Here is a 15,742-nt window from a genome sequence, read left to right on the forward strand (position 1 = left end):
TCCACCAGGTTGAGGGAAGAGGGTGGGGGTGGGGGTGGGGGTGGGGCGGTGGGGCCCACCACTCCCGGCACCCCCAAACCCCCCCACCCCTCCCGGCACCCCCAAACCCCCCAGTGGCCCCCTTCCTTCCAGTTGGGGGCGTCCAAGGGGAAAGGGGCGGAGCAAAGGTGCAGGGACCACTCTGATTGGTCAGGACTGGGTCCCGTGCCTTTGCTCGGGCTGGTTACTGGTAAGAGTTTATGGTAAAACAGTATGGTTACTGAAAAGAGCCGGAAGAAGGAAAGCAGCAAGGGGTCCGGTAGCTGCCCTCCTCTTTCAGGGACATTTGGACTAATGGCGATTTTTAAAACTTATACATAGTGGTAAAATGAACATCTGTGTGCCAAAAACTTGTTGCGTTATTGTTGAGATTTTTTTTCTCGAAATTGTGTCCCTGAACGGGGGTAAAAAGAAGGACCGTATGAAGGGAAAGGAGGAGACGCCCCCCCAGCCCCCCATCACGGTAGGGAAATAGATCATGGGAAGTTGAGGAAAGACTTAAAAGAGTGGAGGAGAAAGAGCCACCGTCGCCATTTCAGACCACAGCCTGCCCGTCTGGTTGTCTACACCTCTCACCGTCCAAGTGGCGAAACGGTTGCCATCCCATGCCTGGGCCACTGTGCTACCTGCTTCTGTTGTCCTCGTGTCCTTGTTTTAAGTTCTTGGTGAGCATAGCGATGACAGAAAAGCCCTCTAAAGGCCTGGTTTGTGCACCCACCCCCACCTGCTCTGTGAATGAGCCCCTGAAGGAAAACCATCTCATCCTTGAGATATCAGTCAGTGCTCCTTTCTCTCTTTTTTAAAAATTGTATTTCTTTTTTTTTTTTTAATTTTAGAGAGAGGGCACCAGCGGTGGGGGGGGGGGGGTTGCGGAAAGCTGAAGGGCAGAGGGCGAGGGAGAGAGAATCTTAAGCAGGCTCTGTGCTCGGCACAAAGCCAGACCTGGGGCTCCATCCACAACCCTGGGATCATGACCTGAGCCGAAATCAAGAGTCAGACACTTAACCAACTGAGCCGGGCCACCCAGGTGCCTCCCTGCATTCCTCTCTGATAAAACTTGTGATTCCTGCCTGAATGCAAATCCATAATCTTTTGAGCTTTTACAAGACATAAGAAAGCATAGAACCCTGTAGAAACTGTTCATTCTCCGGAGCACTTTCTTCCCTGTGACGAGCGTGTTTCCCCGGCAGCTGTCCTCACTTGGGCTCGAATAAAACTCTCTTTCTTACTTCTAGAGATTCCACAAAGGTTGCTCATTGTGCGTCAACCATCGGTAAATAGACAGCTTTCTCCACATTTAATACTGTTGGCTTAGTGTATGTGTCCTTAAAGTTCCAAATAAACGCTATTAGTAATGATACCAGGCACGGAATAGGTAGTCACTAAGCCTGGGGTTTTGTTTCTTCTGTGTAATGTCTGGAAGAAAACGTGAAAGAGTGAGTTAGCATGGAGGTCGGAGACCCACCTCCGACACTTACCCGCCGGGTTCCATTCCTGGATTTGGGTGCCTCAGCCACGACCCACGTGTAGCCCGAATGAAATCCAGGGCTCCATTTGGGCGTGGATTTGTGGTCTCGGAGAAAACATCCTTGACAGAAAGTCCAGTCCTTATGAAGGCTGTTGAGCCAACACTGGGAGGTGGGAGGTGGAGGGTGGGGGACGGAGAGGCCGTCCTTCCCTCCCCATCCACCCCTCAGCCTCAGCCTCTCCTCCCAGAGGGTAGGGGCTCCCAGACAGACTCTTCGCTGCACGTGTCTCTGCACCTCACTCCCTGACTTGGAGCCCCAGCGATCCTTCTCTCTCCTCCCGGCAGTGCCTTCCATCCTGGGCTCTCTCCGCATCACCGTCTGTTTCTCTGATGTCTAATCTTACACCACCCGGAATCCTGGAGAAGGGGTGCCTTCACCTCATTGTGTCTCCCCGTTAGTTAAGGCTTTGTGCTCCTGGCCAAGAGATGCCCTTTAACCATCTGTGTCCCTCAGGGCAACCCCACCCCACCACTGGCCTCACTCTTCCGGCTTGAGTGGGGTTCTCATGGGTGCCCCATGCCTGACTCCACCACGGCCAGTCAGGAATTCTGAGAAGCCTATCGGTTCTGAGATGTAACCTCTCTTTTAGTAAGCGAGGGAGTCGCACACGTTGGCATCCTCCCATGAGTGTGGAGAAGCAGCTGTCAGGTGCCCCGGGATGCCACAATCTAACACACACAAGTTCCAGGCTTTTCCAAAGCGTTGGGCCTTCCAGAGGGGCCAGTGAATTTGTCCTGCCCAAGCTGAGGTCTGTGACAGCAGCAAACACGTGGTCAACAGTCCTGCTGGTGACCTGCTCCCTCCCCCCTACTAGAAGGAAATTAGGAATCTCAGTCATTAAGCTAAACCCCAAGTCAGCTGGGGAAGGGGGAGGGGCTTCAATTAGGTCTCAGAAACCTCACTCATCCAGACCCATCAGCACCTGACTACCTGTGGGTGGCCTCAAGGGGCCTTCATGTGTCACCCCAGCTCACCCAGGTCCATCTTCAACTATGAACTTCAGGTGGCCCTTGAACTTGTGAAAAAAATGCAAAATATTGTCATCTATAAATCACAGTCCCGTGGGTCTAAAATCTCACTTTTAACTGCAAGCAAACCAAATGGCCATGTGTTCTAGTCAAGGCACATGTTACGCTCAAAGAAATAGCTGTCTGGGGGAAAGTATGTCAGAAACAACTTGAACCTATTCCTGGTCCCTTGAGAAAATGAAAAAGACGTGTGTTTGTGGGAGAGAGGGGGGAAGGGAGAGATAGCCTGAATTCATTGTTATAATTCACCTAGACAAAATCACAGTGGAAAACTAGCCTTCCTTTCTTTGATACGCAAGATCATGTAGACCAGCCCTGTTCAATATGGTAGCCCCACTGGTCACATGGCCACTCAGCACGTAAGATGTGCTGTATGTATACAACACCCACTGGATTTCAAAGGCATAGTGTAAAAAAGAAAAAAAAATATATATATATATAATATCCAATTAATAATTTTAAGTGATCACATGTTGAAATGGTAACATTTTGGGAAGATTACATTAAATTAAATGTATTATTGAAATCAGTTTCACCCAATTTTTTAAATGTGACTGCAGAAAATTTACAGCTACATGGGTGCGGCTTGCACGATGGTTCTACTGAACGGCGCTGATGTAGACGGTGAAATAAAAAAGACGAACATAATTTGAATGGCGAGTTGGGATGTGTGGGGGCTAATAAACAGCACCACTCTTCTCCCTCCCAAGTTTAGAGCCAATGAAGAAAGAGACTTGGTTCGGGCAGGTGGAGATGAAAGCATCGTCTTGATTAAAGTTGTTGGAGGAAACGGCTTTGGAGGAAATGGGTTGGATGCCCAATACGGCTTGTTGCCACTTCACTCCTCAATTAGATGGTCTCACCCCCTTTCCACGCATGGTACAGGACAACCTCGGGCCAGCCCTGTAAGCTTAGGAAGGCCAGTGGACCTCAAATCCATGGCATTTCCTTCCAGCCAACTTGCCCACCATATAACTTGCTCATCCTTCCTTGTAGTTGGTAAGCAAGATGGAGGAATTACTTGGATGGAATTCCTCCGTATGGAAACGGAATAAGTGTTCCTTCTACACTTCCTAATCTTCTTTTATTTATTTTTTTTTAATTTTTTTAATGTTTATTTATTTTTGAGACAGAGACAGAGCATGAGCAGGGAAAGGGCAAAGAGAGAGGGAGACACAGAATCGGAAGCAGGCTCCAGGCTCTGAGCCATCAGCACAGAGCCCGATGCGGGGCTCGAACTCACAGACTGTGAGATCATGACCTGAGCCGAAGTCAGACGCTCAACCGACTGAGCCACCCAGGCACCCCCCCTAATCTTCTTTTAAATAAGCATCAGATTTATCTGTCAAGTCCATGGTCAGCAGGTGGCAATCAACCATGCAGCAGAACGGCCCTGCTCTCAGCTTCACCCTTCTGTCCCCTCTGTACCAACCACTTCTGTCTGAATCATCCCGGGTCAGCTTTGGGCAGTATAAAGTTTGCTGCTGAGAGGTTTTGAAATGGGTCAGATCAGGGACGCCTGGGTGGCTTAGTCGGTTAAGTGGCCGACTTTAGCCCAGGTCATGACCTCACAGTTCGTGAGTTTGAGCCCCGCGTCGGGGTCTGTGCTGACAGCTCGGAGCCTGGAGCCTGCTTCGGATTCTGTGTCTCCCTCTCTCTCTCTGCCCCTCCCCTGCTTGCACTCTGTCTCTGTCTCAAAAATAAAAATAAGCATTAAAAAAGTTTTTAAAAGAAATGGGTCAGATCAAAACAGTAGTAAATGAACTCTAAGGTCTCACTATGACCAGAATTTCTCCCATTCCACATCCCAAATGATATCCATGTCCAGTATAGCTCTTCAGAGATTTTGCAGTGAGGTCAAGATTTAGCAGAAAGATAGTCCAACGGTAAATAGCGAGCAGCGAGAACCCCCACATTGCTTCTAAGCCCCTTTTCATTGCAAATTTCCAGGAAAAAAAAATATGAAAGTGTGATCTCCTTGCAAATTAAAGTTTGAAAGAGTTAGTCTGAAATCAAATTGTGTTGCCCTCATGAGATAAAAGTTCAAAGAGATCAAAATCTTTTAAAGTCCAAAAGAATCAAAGTCCAAAACCAAATTCTCCTCTAGAGCCCAAGGCATTTTTTAAAGTAAAAAAAAACATCCTCCCCAGTGTCTTATTTCGGTCATTTTCAGTTAAAAGGGTTCTTTGATTTAAGTTTTTAAACTTAGGAATAATTCCAAACATCCAGAAGAATTCAAGAAGACTCCGAAGAACGCTCACACACCTACACCCAGATTCTAAGCTTTGTCGGTAGAGGGCGCATTGCAGACTTCTCCTCGGGGCTCTGGTGTGAGCTCCTTTCCTGGTTCCTGTGGAGCTCAACCACCAGGTGGAAGCCAGGGGGGATCGATCCCAGTGAGTTCATCATCACCCCCAGAGGCAGCTTTCTGGTGGGTTCCAAGGCTGCCCCACCCAGCTTCCCAGCTGACACTTTCCCCAAAGGTGGCTTCCGTCCAGGTGGATTCCCAGGGAGGTCAGCAGCACCCCCACCACCTTGAGAGTTTTTGTCGGCACCCCATTGGGGAGGTGCCTGCGTACAGCCTTGGTCTGCAGCACCCCAGCAAATGTGATTGCCTCCCTTCTTTTTAAAAATTATTAGTTACCAAATCTACCACCCTGCTCTGGGTGAAGCCACAGTCTGGGTATCTGAATTCTAAAACCGTGGGGGACCTCCTAGGATGAAGACATTTGTCGCGGTGAAACGTGGCTTGGAACCAGCAGACAAGTCTGAGGAATTCAGGGTGGGTACCATGGAGGGATGGTCCCGAGGGTGGATCAAAATAATATTTTAACGAAAGAGAGACAGAATTTGGGGCCGCTGAAGGAACACAGCCTCCCCAGGCGTGACACTAAATTTTTTTTTTTAAACTGGGTAAATGGCAATTCTCTTTCTCTTTTCTTAAAATTGCAGTACAATATACATAGCATAGAATTTTCCATTTAAACCATTTCTATGTGTACAGTTCAATGGCATTAAGTACATTCACACTGTTGGGGCACCTGGGTGGTTCTGTTGGTTAAGCGTCTGGCTCTTGGTCTCGGCTCAGGTCATGATCTCATGGGTTCATGGGTTCGAGCCCTGCATCGGGCTCTGCACTGACAGTGCATTGCAGAGCTTGCTTGGGATTCTGTCTCTCCCTCTCTCTGCCCCTACCCTGCTTGCACTCTATCTCACTCTCTCTAAATAAATAAATAAACTTAAAAAAAAAAAGTACATTCACACTGTTGTGCAACAATCACCACCGTCCCTATCCGGAACATTTTTGTAATCGGTAACCAAAACCGTCGCCCTTAATCGCTAACTCTTAACCCCTCCCCCAGAGGCCCTGGTTACCAGTGCTGGGGTTTCCATCTCTCTGCATGTGACTACTCTAGGTAACTTATTGAAGCGCAATCATACGATACCTGTTGCTTTGTGGCTGGCTAATTTCACTTAGTATAATGTCCCCAAAGTCCATCCATGTCATAGCACATGTTGGACTTCCCTTCCTTTTTGGGGCTGAATAACACTTGGTCATGTGTATACAGCGTGTTTTGGGTAGCCACGCATCCACCTGTGGTCATCTGGGTTGTTTCCACTTCTTGGCTATGAAATGCTGCTGTGAACACGGGGGTGCAAATGCCAGTTGGAGTCCCTGCTTTCAGTTCTCTTGAGCCAATCCCCAGAAGTGGGACTGCCCGAACAAATGGGAAGTCTATAATTTTTTGAGAAACCTCCATACTATTTACTGTAGCAGCTGCACTATTTTACAGTCCTGCCCACCATGATCACGGGCTCCCATTTCTCTACACCCTCACCAACATTTGTCATTTTCTAGTGTTTTTCCAGTAGCGGTCGTGCTAATGGCTGCGAGGTGGTCTCTCGCGGTGGTTTTGACGTGCATTTCCCTGATGACTGGTGGTGTCGAGCATCTTTTCATGTGCTTATTGGCCGTTTGTATGTCTTCTTTGGAGAAATGTGTATTCAAATTCATTGCCCAGTGAACTTTTAACGTCATGAATTTGTAATGGTTAACATCGATTTGGAGCTGCTGTGTGCGGCCTGGCTGAGAAACTACCTGATAGCAGGGAAAAAATAGTCTCCTAGTCCCATCTATCAGTGTCGAAAAGAGCTGCAAACAGAGTTTCTCTTCCTTGTGATTGATCCATTTCCTGAGCTGCACCGTTTACTGAGGCCAAAGGGTCTGGCATCAACCAAGACCTATTCCTGAGGAAAGAAAGAAAGAAAGAAAGAAAGAAAGAAAGAAAGAAAGAAAGAAAGAAAGAGAAAGAAAGAAAAGGAAGGAAGGGAGGAACAAGGAAGGAAAGGAAGGAAGGAAAAGAGAAAGAAAGAAAGAAAGAAAGAAAGAAAGAAAGAAAGAGAAAGAAAGGAAAGGAAGGAAAGGATGGAAGGAAGGAAGAGAGAAAGAAAGAAAGAGGGAAAGAAAGAAAGGGAGGAAGAAGGGAAGAAAGAAAGAAAGAAAGAAAGAAAGAAAGAAAGAAAAAGAAAGGAAAGGAAGGAAAGGATGGAAGGAAGGAAGAGAGAAAGAAAGAAAGAGGGAAAGAAAGAAAGGGAGGAAGAAGGGAAGAAAGAAAGAAAGAAAGAAAGAAAGAAAGAAAGAAAAAGAAAGAAAAGGAAGGGAGGAACAGGAAGGAAAGGAAGGAAGGAAAAGAGAAAGAAAGAAAGAGAAAGAAAAGGAAAGGAAGGAAAGGAAGGATGGAAGGAAGAGGGAAAGAAAGAGAAAGAAAGAAAGAAAGAAAGAGAAAGAAAGAGAAAGAAAGAAAAGAGAAAAAAGAAAGAAAGAAAGAAAAGGAAGGGAGGAACAAGGAAGGAAAGGAAGGAAGGAAAAGAGAAAGAAAGAAAGAAAGAAAGAGAAAGAAAGAAAGAAAGAAAGAAAGGAAAGGAAGGAAAGGATGGAAGGAAGGAAGAGAGAAAGAAAGAGGGAAAGAAAGAAAGGGAGGAAGAAGGGAAGAAAGAAAGAAAGAAAGAAAGAAAGAAAGAAAGAAAAGGAAGGAAGGGAGGAACAGGAAGGAAAAGAAGGAAGGAAAAGAGAAAGAAAGAAAGAAAGAAAGAAGAAAGAAAGAAAGAAAGAAAGAAAGAAAGAAAGAAAGAAAGAAAAGAAAGAGAGAAAGAAAAAGCAAGCAAGCAGCCTTTCGTGAGGACAAGGCCACCTGCCTCCGTGAGCTGCCAAGTTCATAACCACACATGACCTACAAAACCAAAGCCAAAGACCTAAATTTAGGCTTTAGCAACCCCATGTGTTATTTTGCCCCTTACACTCTTAGTATACTTCTCCAAGTTTGGGGCCACTGCAGCAACCCAGAGCTAGACACAAGCAAGAAGGAGGCAGATGGACATGGAAACATTACGTTCGTTACCAGCGAAGCTGTTGGAGAATGAGGCGAGCCTTCTCTGCAAGGCATGTGGGCTTGTGAGGATTTCACCGCACAAGTGGCCGGCTCCCTTCCCGGGGCGCAGGCGTGCTGGGAGAACTGACAGTGTCCTCTGTGGGCTTACCTCCCTGACACGTGCAGCTTGGACAGAAGGAACACAGGACGTGTTCTCTCGCGAGCAGGCAAGCCCCAAAGAGAGTTTTGAGCAAAGGGCTGAGCTATGCATGAACCGCCTTCTGCAAAAATTAACAGCTAGGTTCTTCCTCCTCCTCCGGAGAGGGTGAAGAGGGTCCGGGGTGTTCCTCTAATGGAGCTCCCTCCACATGGGCAAAGGGAAAAAAAGAAGCATTTCCTCCTACATAATGCAATGAAAAAATTTGATATGCATCCAAAATTTTGTTCCTAACAGGGAATGGAGTTTCTCAAATGCTCAGGAAACATTTGTAAAAATACATCAAGTACTTGTCTACAAAGAAAACCACAATAAACTAGGGGGGAAAAAAAGAAATTATGTATGACTCTATGACCATAGTGCAATAAAGCTGTAACTTAGCAAGGATAGTGAATTTTTACTGAAATAAATCAATTAAATTTAATTAATTAAATTTTAATTCCAGTTAGTTACCATAGAGGGTAATATTAGTTTCAGGTGTACAATATAGTGATTCAGCACTTCTATACATCACCTGGTGCTCATCATGACAGGTGCACTCCTTAATCCCCATCACCTGTTTCACACACACACACACACACACACACACACACACACACACACACCCTCATTTTCTTTCTTTCTTTTTTTTTTCTGAAATGACACAGGGGTGGGGCTCATTTTCTATTTTTAACTGGGTTTTAAAAATATTAAGCTTAGGGGCACCTGGGTGGCTCAGCCGGTTGAGCACCCAACTCTTGATCTCAGCTCGGGTCTTGATCTCATGGTCGTGTGTTCGAGCCCCACATTGGGCTCAGCCCTGTGTGTGGAGCCTACTTAAAAAAAAAAAAAAGAAAAAAAGTAAGTGTATAGCTTAATAAAATTTTTTAAATATTTATTTTGAGAGAGAGAGAGAGAGAGAGAGCAAGCCCAGGGGAGGGTCAGAGAGAGAGGGAGAGTGAGAGAATCCCAAGTAGCCTCCATACTGTCATTGCAAAGCCCAATGCGGGGCTTGAACTCAAGAACCAAGAGATCTTGAGCCAAAATCAAGAGTGGGATCCTTAACCGACTGAGCCACCCAGGCGCCCCCCCCCCAGCTTAATAAACTTTTACCTACGTATAGTCCCTGTAACTACCAACTGACCAAGATGCGGAATATTTCCGGCACCCCAAGGGCTCCCTTCATCTCCCTCTGAGTCAATACTCACTGTATCAGTTGTCTGTGGCTGCCATAACAAATTCATAATAAATTACCACAAACTCAGCAGCTTAAAACAACACCCAGTGTTGTCTCACGGTTGTAAGGGTGAAAAGTCCAGGGAGCTTGACCGGGTTCTCTGCTTAGGGTCTCACAAAGCCAAAGTCAGGGTGTGTGGGATCTTCTCGGAAGGCTTCCGGGGCAGAGTCCACTTCCAGGTTCATCCCGGTGTTGACAGAATTCATTGTCTTCTCGTGGTTTCCACTGAGGCTCAAGCCCTTCTCACAACTCTGAATCTGTCTGACCTCCTCGTGCCTCCAGACAGAGAAACTTCTGGTTCTAAGGGCTTCTGTGATGAGATCAGTCCCATCAGGATCCTCTCTCTTACCCGCGCTCTTAGGGTCAACAACTTTCGTTACATCCGCAAAGGCCCTTTGGCCATGTGACATAACATAGTTTCTGGGGATTAAGATGGGACATTTGAGGGGGGCTATAATTCTGGCTACCACATCCCCTATTCTGATTTCCATCCCCATTGGTTAGCTTTACCTGCTCGTAAAATTCATCCAAATGAAACCACACAGTATGTAGTCTTTTGCACCCACGGGTCTGTCTGTGAGATGGTGCGTAGCCATAATTCGTTATTTTTTTTTTTTTTAATTTTTTTTTTTTCAACGTTTATTTATTTTTGGGACAGAGAGAGACAGAGCATGAATGGGGGAGGGGCAGAGAGAGGGAGACACAGAATCGGAAACAGGCTCCAGGCTCTGAGCCATCAGCCCAGAGCCTGACGCGGGGCTCGAACTCACGGACCGCGAGATCGTGACCTGGCTGAAGTCGGACGCTTAACCGACTGCGCCACCCAGGCGCCCTGCTAATTCGTTATTTTTTATTGCAGTGATTATCACTCCATTATATGAATATATCACAACGCCTTTGTCCATTCGGATGGTGACAGACACGTTTGGGGCTGTTGTAAATAAGGCTCATTATGTACATCCTTGGTCACGTGTACTTTGGAAGACCTGTATACTCATTTCACTTAGAAATCTACTCAGTAGTAGGATTGCTGGTTGAAGGCACGTGCATGTTTATATTTATAAATATGTCTGAACAGTTTTCCAAAGCGATGATGTCAATGCTCATTCCCATCAAGAATGTGTTAGAGTTCCGGTTGCTTCACACCCTCGTCATCTCTTGACCTGGTCACTTCTAAAAAATGTTAACCATTTTGCTAGGCCTGGAGTGATACCTGTGTGATTGTGGCTTTCACGTACATTTCTTTGACTACCAATGATGTTGAGCTGATGGACGCATGGGCTTATTGACCACTTGAATGTCCTTTTTTGTGAAGTGCTGGTCCAAGCCTTTTACCCATTTTTATTAGGCTACTTTTCTTATGGATTTGTAGGAGTTCTTTTGCATTTTATACATAAAAGTCTTTTGTTAGATATAGTTATCACAAATATCTTTTCTCAGGTTGTGTCTTGACTTTTACTTCCTTAGTGGTGTATGTGTGTATATATATATATATATTTTTAATGTTTATTGATTATTATGAGAGAGAGAGAGCGTGGGAGCAGGGGGAGAGGCAGAGAGAGAGAATCCCGAGCTATCAGCACAATGCAGGGCTCGATCTCATGAACTGTGAGACCATGACCCGACCTGAAATCAAGAGTCAGATGCCCAACCAACTGAGACATCCAGGCGCCTATATATATATATACACATACATAAAATCATAACATAATAGAACATATAGAATATATATTAAATTTAGCTTTCCTCTTGTAAAATAGACATAACATGAAGCCGTCTCACCCATGTTTAAGTGTACATCACCATCGCAGCAATCACCATCGTCCATCTCCCAAACTTTTCCACCTTGCAAAACTGAAACTCTGTGCTGAGTAAACATTCCTTTATCTCTCCAGCCCCTGACAACCACCAACCTCCTCTCTACCACTGGGAATTTGACTACTCCAGGTTCCTCATATGAGTGGAATCCTATGGAATTTGCCTTTTGTAATTGGCTAATTTTACTCAGCTAAATGTCTTCAAGGCTCATCCATGTGGTAGCGTGTGCCAGAACTTCCTTCCTTCTTAAGGCTGAATAATATTATGTGTGCGCGCCATGTTTTGTTTATCTACTTGTCCGCAGACAGGTGGATTGCTTCCACTTTTGGGCTGTTGTGAATAATGTTGCCGTGAAATTGGGTGTACGCTTACCAGTATATTTTAAGGTTCAGAAGTTCTTTTTTTTCGATCTTCACAATGATTATTTTTGTTATTTGACGAGCAGGGTTATTGCTTTATACTAACCTTCAGTTCGCATCAAAATCCTGTACACACTATAGGTGATCCACAGAACTGGCTGGTTCAGAAAGAACGCATACTACTAATGACCAACAACATGTTTAAGCATTTGCTCTATGACAGATACTTTTTTTTTTTGCTGCCATTTTTGTTTGTTTGCTTTTTATTTTTAAATCAATTAATTAATTGTTTAATTTACATCCAAGTTAGTGAGCATATAGTGCAACAATGATTTCAGGAGTCGATTCCTTAATGCTCCTCACCCATTGAGCCCATCCCCCCTCCCACAACCCCTCCAGTAACCTTCAATTTGTTCTCTATATTTGAGTCTCTTCTGTTTTGTCCCCCTCTCTATTTTTATATTATTTTTGCTTCCCTTCCCTTATGTTCATCTGTTTAGTATCTTAAATTCCTCGTGAGTGAAGTCATATGATATTTGTCTTTCTCTGACTAATTTTGCTTAGCACAATACCCTCTAGTTCCATCCACATAGTTGCAAATGGCAAGATTTCATTCTTTTTGATTGCCGAGTAATCCTCCATTGTATATCTATACCACATCTTCTTTATCCATTCATCCATCGATGGACATTTGGGCTCTTTCCAGACTTTGGCTATTGTCGATAGCGCTGCTATAAACATTGGGGTGCATGTGCCCCTTCAAAACAGCACACTTGTATCCCTTGGGTAAATACTTAGTAGTGCAATTACTGGGTCGTAAGGTAGTTCTTTTTTTAATTTTTTGAGGAACCTCCATACTGTTTTCCAGAGTGGCTGCACCAACTTGCACTCCTACCAGCAGGGCAAAAGAGATCCTCTTTCTCCGCATCCTCGCCAACATTTGTTGTTGCCTGAGTTGTTGTTAGCCATCCTGGCAGGTGTGAGGTGGTATCTCACTGTGGTTTTGATTTGAATTTCCCTGATGATGAGTGATGTTGAGAATTTTTGTCATGTGTCAGTTGGCCATCTGGATGTCTTCTTTGGAGAAGTGTCTATTCATGTCTTTTGCCCATTTCTTCACTGGATTATTCGTTTTTTGGGTGTTGAGTTTGATAAGTTCTTTATAGATTTTGGATGCTAACCCTTTATCTGATATGTCATTTGCAAATATCTTCTCCCCTTCCATTGGTTGCCTTTTAGTTTTGCTGATCATTTCCTTCGCTGTGCAGAAGCTTTTTATTTTGATGAGGTCCCAATAGTTCATTTTTGTTTTTGTTTCCCTTGCCTCTGGAGACGTGTTGAGTAAGAAGTTGCTGCGGCCAAGATCAGAGAGGTTTTTGCCTGCTTTCTCCTCGAGGATTTTGATGGCTTCCTGTCTTACATTTAGGCCTTTCATCCATTTTGAGTTTATTTTTGTGGATGGTGTAAGAAAGTGGTCCAGGTTCATTCTTCTGCATGTCGCTGTCCAGTTTTCCCAGCAGCACTTGCTGAAGAGACTGTCTTTATTCCATTGGATATTCTTTCCTGCTTTGTCAAAGATTAGGTGGCCATACGTTTGTGGGTCCATTTCTGGGTTCTCTATTCTGTCCCATTGATCTGAGTGTCTGTTTTTGTGCCAGTACCATACTGTCTTGATGATTACAGCTTTGTAGTATAGCTTGAAGTCTGGGATTGTGATGCCTCCTGCTTTGGTTTTCTTTTTCAAGATTGCTTCGGCTATTCAGGGTCTTTTCTCGTCCCATACAAAGTTTAGGATTGTTTGTTCTAGCTCTGTGAAGAATGCTGGTGTCATTTTGATAGGGATTGCGATGTTCAGAGGTTCTTAATGTTAGTCAACTCCAAATTATAACTTTTTTCTGTTATTATCTGTGGTTTTTATATCACATGTAATATTTGCATGTCCCAAGGTCATGAACCTAGCCTCTTACGATTTTTCTACAAGTTTTATTGTTTTACTTTTAACATTGAAGTCCCTAATTCTTTGGGAATGATGTGAGGAAAGAATCAAGTTTCACTTTTTTTTTTTCCATATGGATGTCCAGTCGATCATCACCATTGGTTGGAAAAATCATCCTCCCCACTGCATTTCAGTTTGCCTTTATTGCAAAAGAGAGATGGTACCCATCCAAGGTCAGGCGAAGAGACCAGTGGAACTCACACAGTTTGTTCCTGGAGTCCCCGTTTTGTTCCTTTGGGCTAGTTGTATAGCCTTGTGCAATACCACACTGTTTTCTCTATTATGGCTTTGCTATAAACTGTGATCTTGGTAGTGTGAGTCTTCCAACTTGCCCTTTTTCAAGATGATCTTTATTATTCTATTGCATTTCCATGTAAATTTCATTTAAAAAATTTTTTTAAGTTTATTTATCTTAATAAATCCCAGAGAGAATCCCAAGCAGCCTCCACACTGTCAGCACAGAGCCCATTCCGGGGCTCAATCCCACGAAATGTGAGGTCATGACCTGAGCCGAAATCAAGAGTCGGTCGCTTAATCGACTAAGCCACCCAAGTGCCCCTCCACGTAAATTTTAGAATTAGCTTGCCAATTTCAACAAAACACCTTCTGGGATTTTTATTAGGATTACATTGAATCTATAGATCAATTTAAAAAGAATTGACTTCTTAACAATACTGTTTCAATCCTTGATATCCCCCCGTTTATTTAGGTCTTTTCATTTATTTCAGCAATGCTTTGTAATTTCAGCGTAGAGGCCTTGACTTTTTTGTTGCCTGCCTCCTCAGGTATTTGGTGCATCCCAATGTTATTGCAAATTGTTTATTTCACTCATTATTGTTTGTTTCTTAGTATAAAGAAATAGAATTGATTTCTGTATATTGACCTTATATCCAGTAACTTTGCTAAATTCAGTTTTAATTCTAATGGTTTACCTGTAGATACTTAAAAAAATGTTTTTTTTAATGTTTATTTATTTTTGAGAGAGAGAGAGAGAGACACACAGAGCGAGCAGGGGAGGGGCAGAGAGAGAGGGAGACACAGAATCCGAAGCAGGCTCCAGGCTCCGAGCTGTCAGCACAGAGCTTGATGCGGGGCTCGAACTCACAGACTGCGAGATCATGACCTGAGCCGAAGTCAGACGCTCAACCGACTGAGCCACCCAGGTGCCCCTACCCATAGATTCTTTTGGATTTTCTGCATATACATCGATGTTGTGGTGTGATACAATGATGTGTTATCTGATCACATCAAATCATCTGAAGGGAGTGTGAATTGTTTGCCACAACCAGAAACTTACCCTTGGGTCTGACCTGGAGGTGATCCATGTATTTTCAGCTCACATTTCATTGGCCTGAGCTACGCACATGACCTATCCAGCTGTCGGGGGTTGGAAGTACAGGGAACAGGTGAAGTATTTACTGAGCATTGCTTTTATTAGAATGATGGCCTCAAGGTCCTGAGAGAGAATAAGCGTCAACCGAGGATTTGATCCTCTGTGAAAATATCTTTTAAAAATGAGGACTTAAGAAATTTTTAAAAAGCCAGGGGGCGCGGCGCCTGTGTGGCTCAGTCAGTTAAGCGTCTGACTTTGGCTCAGGTCACGATCTCATGGTTTGTGGGTTCAAGCCCCGCACTGGGCTCTGTGATGATGGCTCAGAGCCTGGAGCCTGCGTCGGATTCTGTGTCTCCCTCTCTCTGTGCCCCTCCCCTTCTCACACCCTGTCTCTCTCTCAAAAATAAATAAACATTAAAAAAAATTTTTTTTAAAAAAAGAGGACTTAAGGAGATATTCTGAAACAAAAACAGACTCTTCCCACAGCCCGGGTGATTCATCACCACTGACCGGTTCTCCTACGGAGCAGGCCCGAAACCAGAGAGGGACTGTGGTCTGTTCCTCCCACCCCAGGAAACAGAGTGAGGCAACATGGGGGAGTGAGGCACTTGGGAACTTGGGAACTCTCTGCTTTCTTAATTCCTAAAGATGACGAAGGCAAATGAATGAGACCAGAGCTGGACATTTTTGTTTGTTTGTTGAGGAAACTTATGTTTTGTCTTTTTATCTCGAGCAGGACCGAGTTCTCTGATTTCTAAGAGACCAGGAGTGATCACACTGGGATGGTGGGGGGAGGAGAGAAAGAATGGTGGGGGGAGGAGGAGATGGGGAGAGAGAG

The sequence above is a fragment of the Lynx rufus genome, unplaced genomic scaffold (assembly GCF_022079265.1).
Source record: "Lynx rufus isolate CCGP_SWC_20201006 ecotype Redwood Valley unplaced genomic scaffold, mLynRuf1.p SCAF_7, whole genome shotgun sequence".
Lineage (NCBI taxonomy): Eukaryota > Metazoa > Chordata > Mammalia > Carnivora > Felidae > Lynx > Lynx rufus.